General features: G+C 41.6%; 1 long non-coding RNA gene across 1 annotated transcript; it reads left to right on the forward strand.

Annotated features, from left to right (window-relative positions):
* Positions 1–1,034: 1,034 nt before the first annotated feature.
* Positions 1,035–6,478, forward strand: LOC138813502 (uncharacterized). The gene is made up of 3 exons (XR_011367823.1): positions 1,035–1,100; positions 4,635–5,112; positions 5,840–6,478. It is a non-coding gene; the product is annotated as an uncharacterized lncRNA (long non-coding RNA).
* The last annotated feature ends 1,090 nt before the right edge of the window (positions 6,479–7,568 follow it).

Genomic DNA, 7,568 nt, shown 5'->3' on the forward strand with positions numbered 1-7,568 from the left:
TTAATTAGCAGACTGAATGTCAGAAATGGGCTTGGAGTAGGGAAAGTAATGACCTGTTGAGGAATGGGGGATGGGGTCTCACTGGCAATCATTAAGGTTCCTCATGTGTGTACGTGGACTGGAATGTTTTAGAGATACTGCCTCCATCCCTCGTAGGTTACACGAGCAGAATATGGAAACCCACTCTTGCACTTCACCTACATGTTTGGCTTGACCCCTGAGATCACCGAGGGTTCCTCTGTTTGCCCTTAGCCAGGAGAATGTTTTAGTCCTGAATATATTGTCTCTGAAATGATGTGTTGAGTTCCAGAGAACTCTTCATAGAAGTAAGGCTAGAACACTTGAAAAGACTTGGAGCTAGAACTTCACTGAGCATATAGAGCACTTTGTGCACATTATTTTAGCCTGCTGACTTAAATGTTTATTTAATAAACACCTTGCATAGACGTCAACATTTATGGCATACTCTTTAGAACATGATAGTGAAGCCAGAGATCAGTACTATCCCTTATCTTCAGCAATCATTTTTTGGTAGCTACTAGCGAAACAAGAAAACAGAGAGCACTGAATAAAACCATCTTTTCACCCATTCAGAATATAGTTTGAAATTCTCTTTTGAAAGAATACTTCCATTATGTAATGTATAAAGACTTTCCAAATGCCAGCATTGATGGGGACATTTTTTCTGTGGGTGTCATGGGAAGGGGAAAAACATAACAGAATGAGGTACACAGGATTTCTGGATTATAGAGTAGAGATGGCATTGGAAGTAAAAAGGGCATTGAAGGAGAGAGAGAGAGGCTGAATTTTGCCTTGGTTTTGCTACCAAACAGTTATCTGTGATTGGGTTTTCCTCTTGGGCTTCATTATTCTGAGCTATAAAATGAGGTAGATGAATAGCAAACCTCAAAGCTTCCCTCTGGCTCTCAAGTTCAATGGCTCTCATTTGCAGGGGCTCCTGAGGACAAAAGGAAATAGTCCTCTCCGCCTCTTTAGCAAGTCACTCCCAAGGCTCTTCTGTCCCAACAGAGTCACTCTCCGACTGACATCCCACCAACTGGAGCTGATCTTAGATGAAAGTCTACCTGGGACTGTTGGAGGTCAGTGGAAAACGTATTTTTTTTCCTTCCGTGTCTTCATAAGTACATAGACTTTAAGTTATTTTAGATGAACAAATAATATTACATTGTATGGGGCATGGTGTGATTTTATATATACCTTGGGGAAGGATTAAATCAAATGATTGAACATTTTCATCACTTCCCATGCTTTTTGTCATAAGAACATTTAAAATTATTTTAGAGATTTTTGAAACTTATGCACATATTACCTGTATTTGTCATACTGTGCTATAGGTCTCAAAAACTGACTCATCTTGTTGGCAGTATAGCTCAAGTGGTAGAGCAAGGGTGAAGCCTTGTACCCCAGTACCCTAGTACCCCAGTACCACCAAATATTTAAAAAAACAACTTCATCATCCTGTCTGATACATTGTACCCTTTGACCAGCATCCATTTCCCATCTCTCCCCTCACCTGCTTCTATCCTTCTGACTTGTTTAGGTCCAGATTTGAGAGAGAGCACATAATATTTGTCTTTCTAGGCCTGACTTCTCATTTGAAGGTGATGTGTGCCTCTGTTTCTTGATACTCTGACAAGATACTGTAGTATTGGTACTTTGAGAGGTTTATTTCATTTACCATTCTGGAAATTCACAGGCAAGACCCAAGCATCTGGCTATTGTGAAGACTTCAAGATGATAGGATCAAATTGGAAGAACGGTTCACATCACCGGATGGAAAGCCAGAATCACTCTTTCATGGGTCTGGATTGCTCAGGAGGGCTCAGGGCCCACAAGGGCCACTTTGTCTTTCCAAAGGCAGCTTCTGAATGACCTGAGGGCTTCCTATCAGGTCTTACCTGTGGAAAGTTCTACCAGCTCTCATGTTGCTACACTGGTGTCCAGGCTTCTAACACATGAAGCCTTGGGTGACACCCTTTAACCATATCCAAAATATGGCAGGTGGGAAGTTTTAAATATTAAAGCTTAGCAGCAGCAGATTTAATTGAGTGGCTTTCTTCCTTCCTAGTAATTCATACTGCCATTCATGAAGCAGAATGTTGTCTTTCTCTGGGAATAGGGGAGGAGGAAAGGGGAAGAAATGACAAATCCTTTTTGACGCCCTGGACAGAACTAAGATTCGGGATGGGAGAGATTCCAGCAGTGCTAAATTTAGGGTACAGTTGTATCAATAGAGGTTGAAAACATCTGGATATCCAAACCTCTCCTGTGTCTGTGAGTGCAAAGGAGAAATCAGGAAGGCAGACACAGGCCCGTGTGGTGGCTTGGAAGAATCTTTTAAGGAGTTACTCCTTTTCCATATACTCAGTGACTTTATTACAGCTCCCAGTGAAACCTAGACCTTTTTCTTTATTAGATGTGAGAGCATAGCACCCTACTTAGGAAGGAGGAGGCTCCTCCTGTTAGGGTTAATTTTCAAAGGAAATATACAAGTACACACACATATCTATTTTTCTGGCTTTGCTTCTCCATTTGCATATTAACATTTGAAACCCTACAGCTGCCGAGCAGAGTGTGCTGAAGCTTTTCCAACCATAGGCAGCTCCCTATTTACAAGACATACTCAAATTGGCACTCTTCTCAGTGCCCCAGTCAGGGACCAGCAACAGCGCAAAAGTGCCAGAAACCAGTGGCTTCCATGGTCAAGGAGAAAGTAAGGACAAAGGTTGGCAGGCTGTCTGAGGATTTTTGATCTCTAGACCCGCTAGTTAAAGGGAAAGTGTTGGGAAGGAGCTGCTTTCTCTGAGCATAAGAAATCTTTCTTTCTTTCTTTCTTTTTTTCGTTCTTTCTCCTTTTTCTTTCAGTTTGTCCATTGGGAAATCTGATTTCAGCAGGTAAACCACGAAGGAAGTGGCTTGACAACTGTTAAGAATCTCTTGCATTCCTTAACTTCACTCCAGAGAGACGAACTTATTAATTCCATCAAGGCCCAATGTTTCCACCAGGATAGAAATGTTCAGATCACACAGCTAGCTTAGCATACTGCTGGGAATTAAGTCTAAAGAAATCATTCTCCAAAAAAAAAATGTCATTTTACCTGTGTGGCACAGCAACACTATTCATAATTGCAGGACCACTGAGCTCAACCTCACTGTTGCACAGATGGGGATGGTGTACAAGCTATGTCGTTTCTTTCATGGTTCATTATAGTAATCATTAGGAGCTCCATACATAAACAGTAAAAAAAAATTTTTAGTGAGAAAACAAGAACATAAACTATAGCCCATATTTTGACCACAAATTTTAGAGTGTATTTATAATTTATAATGAAGCAGGAGGAAAGAATGAAGCAAAAGAAAAGAATGCCATCCTTCCAACCACAACACAATGATCTGTCAGCAGCTGCTGGGGGAAGTTTGGTTGATGTGCCTTTGGTTGTGACTTTTCCTCTTATGTTACCATGCAGTTGGAACAACTGGTCTATAGAGAAACAGTGGAGTATTCTTGGTCTCTGAAGTTTGGTTGATGTGCCTTTGGTTGTGACTTTTCCTCTTATGTTACCATGCAGTTGGAACAACTGGTCTATAGAGAAACAGTGGAGTATTCTTGGTCTCTGAAGTTTGGTTGATGTGCCTTTGGTTGTGACTTTTCCTCTTATGTTACCATGCAGTTGGAACAGCTGGTCTATAGAGAAACAGTGGAGTATTCTTGGTCTCTGAGGGTCTTTCCTCATGGTATGATGACTCATTCTAGAATGTTAAGACATTCAATGTAAATTAGACAGGAAAACAGAGATTTTTTTTTTAACCAAATGAAGTTTGAGCCTATTTGATCTTAAAATGGAAGGTTCCTTAGGTCCTTCAATGTTCTACTGGTATAGAATGTGAGCATTCTGAAAGAGACAAATATATAAGCTGTACAGGAGACATCAGGCCACTGAACCCTATTTCTACATCCTTTCTGCCATGGACCCCTCTCCATATGCTTGGATCTTTTCTGGTCCTGACTTATATAGTCAACATGTTCCACTGAGGACTAAACAGACACTTCTCAATGCCCAGAGAGCAATGTGGAGGCATAGCAATTTCTTTTCATGTTTCAAGGTCTCCCTCAAGTGTTGCATCCTCTGTGAAAAACTCCCTAACCCAGGCCTGTCCAATCTTTTCTCCCATTTGTTCTTCTTCTACTTGCTCTTTTGTTGTGACCTAGTGTATTCTTTGACAATCTCGAGTACCTGTCCATCGGCCGGGACAGCATTTCTGGTCCTCACAGTGCTTCAGCATCCACTGAGGATGATGCAGATGCTGACACCAGCCCTAGCCCTCAGCTCTATGTCCTGTGGGGTGAGATGGGCTCAGTCTGGTTGAGGAGCACAGAGCCTGAAGATCATTATTCCTCACTGCCAGAGCAGGTTTTGTTTCTCTTGGCATACCAGTGTCTGCCACTAGTGGGCAGGGGCGAGCTATTGTTAAATATTGTTAAATTTGAGAAAAAGATAATATTGTTGTTGTTGTTTTAAAGATATGTTTACTGAAGAACAGGTTGTCTCATCTCTCAGTGCAATGAAACATTTTTGTTTACTAAAATTTCTAATCCTCTGTTTTGATTATAGAGAGAGTGCACAAAATATTCATGAGACGAGGAGAGAGTAAACAACTAAAGTCAGACCATGAAGAAAGTGTGAGAGATCATCAAGAGCAAGTGTCCAATAGCAAGTCTCTGCTTTGATTCAATACAATGTCGGCTGTTTGTCTCAAACCATAAGGACTTAAAACACCACTAGAATTCTCTGTAGCGTAGCTAGCCAGGCCCTGAGATGCACTGGGCCTCAATCAACTGTCCAAAGGAAGATAATTCAGAGCCCAACCTAGGCTGAAGTGATCATGGTGCTTACCCAAGCACCAAAAAACTCAATAACCATCAAGATAAATGATATTCAAGTCAATATTAAAAACATCAAAATGAAAGTCAAGAAAACCTCATCAGTAATAAATATCCAGTGAGAAGTAGCTGTATACTTCAGTTCTCCCTGCATTTGGGAGGCTGAGATAGAAGGATCCACGAGTCCAAGGAAAGTCTGGGCTGCAGAGGTAAGTTTTAGGCTATTGTTGACTCTATAGCAAGATCTTGCCTCAAAATACAAGATCAAAACAGACAATTTCCCTAAAGAAATACCAACATTTTAAATAAAAATAGGACCAGTCACAGGGACCAGCTATCCCGGAGACTGAGGCAAAAAAAAGAAAAAAAAAATCAGAGGCTGGGAAGGTGGCTCAGTGGTAAAGCGCTTGCTTTGCATGCATGAGGCCCTGGGTTTGATTCCTCAGCACCACATAAGCAGAAAAAGCCGGAAGTAGCGATATGGCTCAAATCGTAGAGCGCTAGCCTTGAGCTAACAAGCTGAAGGACAGCACCAAGGCCCAGAGTTCAGGCCCCATGACCACCACCACCAACAACAACAAAAAACAAAAGTAGAAATTTTTAAAAAAAAATCATTAATACTGGCTCTGTATTTAAAATGGTAGCACTATGTTCAGCATGGACTCTTGCACTCAACTTGATTGTTTACTGTATTACATTAAATAAAAATATCAAATATTAAATATTAAATATCAAAACTTTACTTTGATTACTGTTCGGTACTCCTTTCAATTGTGCCTTTCTCATCTTATCCTTGTCTTAATCCTGAGACAGACACTTGGACAAGTATCTGAAATTGGACTTCCAACTTTACACAAGATGTTCCTGTTTTATAACACTCCCAATTCATTTGATTCCAAGGAAAGAGGCTCACCAGCAACTCCTTCAACATTACAGGATGAACATTTCTACTCATTGAACTTTGTAGAGAAGAAAAAAGATGGTAGTGAAAACTGAAGGTTCCAAATTGATTGGAATGGATTCCTCAGTTTACTCTCTGCTGGATATGGACCACAGGTAACCCCAGTGTTGGGATTATCTTAAAAGGGGGCAGAGAGGAGAGGATTCTGAATATAGGAAGCACACAGACACACAGGCAAGCGTGCGCACGCGTGTGCACACACACACACACACACACACACACATACACACACACTGCTCCAACAGGGTCACATCTGTGAATGTCTCACTTCTGCAAAGAAAGGAACATATAACTTCAAATATCTTCATGCTATGAGACTTTTGTCTCATGGTCTTAATATTTGTAATGGTGAGACATATAAAGACCGTAAGAGACACATATTCCAACTATACAATGAAAAGAAAGAGGGAAAACACTGGTGTTAAATACGTTGTCAAGGGATGTTTGGGGAATGGACAAATGTAGAAGCAGAGCAAAGCATTTCTGAGATTTTTTTTGGTGGTTGTTTTGGAAAAACTCTGGCATAAAATACAATGGGGTGGCACAAGAGATTCTCAGGGAAGTCAATCAGGATGACAGAGTGTGGGAGGTAGACTTGTTTGTCTTGAGAAAAGATTCAGAACAGCAGAATCAGCTTGGAAAATCAAGAGCAGTCACGGGATGTAGGAGTCCCTGTGGCTGAAATTCAGTGACAGGCACTTAGGATCCTGAACCCAAGGGGTTAATGCCAGTTTTCAGTCAGGTCACTACCCACCCTCTGCTATAACTGCAAGGCAAATGGCACCAGAGAGTAATTAACTGGACAACCATTTTGTTGTATTGAGCTGAGCTCGGGGACTTAGAGCTGCTTGGTGAGGGTTCCAGGCAAGTGGATACAGAACTTTGAATGACGAATGTGGCTGGCTGGAGTGCCCACTGTAGGAATATTGTCCTCTGGATGAGGTGGCTGGAAAGCTGATAACCATTCCAGAGCATCACCAACCCTTAAACAAGAAAGAGAATATAAAGGCTGTGATAGCAGAGATTTTGAGGGGGCACGGGAGAAATTTACTTCCTAGTTATGCTTACATGGACCGTTCATGGTATACAAAATACCAACACGGATGGTTTCCATGCCTTGCTTTGGGTATAGAAATCATTTTTATCTTGGGGATCAGACTGAATAAATTTTTATCTTGGGGATCAGACTGAATAATGACAAAGGTGTTCCAAGTAAATCCTGTGTTTCTTTCTGCCATCCCTACACGTTACTTGGGATTAAAAGTTAAGGAGTAAGTGGCCCTGAGGCAGGTGGAAAGATATTGCTGAAAAGACAACACAGGAAAACAATAATAAACAACTGTGGATGAAGGATAGATAGCAGGATTCCTTCCCACTGAAGAGAAGGCCGGAAACTTTTCTAGAGCAGAATACCTCAGTGGGTCATTTTGATGCAAAGGAGTGGGCGGGGCAGACCAGGGGATCCTACTTTTCTGCCTTGTGGCAGACACTGGTAGGTGTCAGGAAGTCTCCATGATGGATGAGGTGCTCTCCTGGAGAATGGAGATGAAAGGAGGCACTTACAGGGGAGGCTGGAAATCTCGGGGCCTTAGGGAGTGGAATCTGCCAGGCAGAAACGCTCTAGGATACGCTGCCCATGCTACACATTATTCTTTCCCTTACCCACTTGACCATCACATTAGTCAGTAATAAAAAAAAAGGAAA

Source organism: Dipodomys merriami, unplaced genomic scaffold, assembly GCF_024711535.1.
Source record: "Dipodomys merriami isolate MVZ:Mamm:240054 unplaced genomic scaffold, mDipMer1.0.p SCAF_6, whole genome shotgun sequence".
Taxonomy (NCBI): domain Eukaryota; kingdom Metazoa; phylum Chordata; class Mammalia; order Rodentia; family Heteromyidae; genus Dipodomys; species Dipodomys merriami.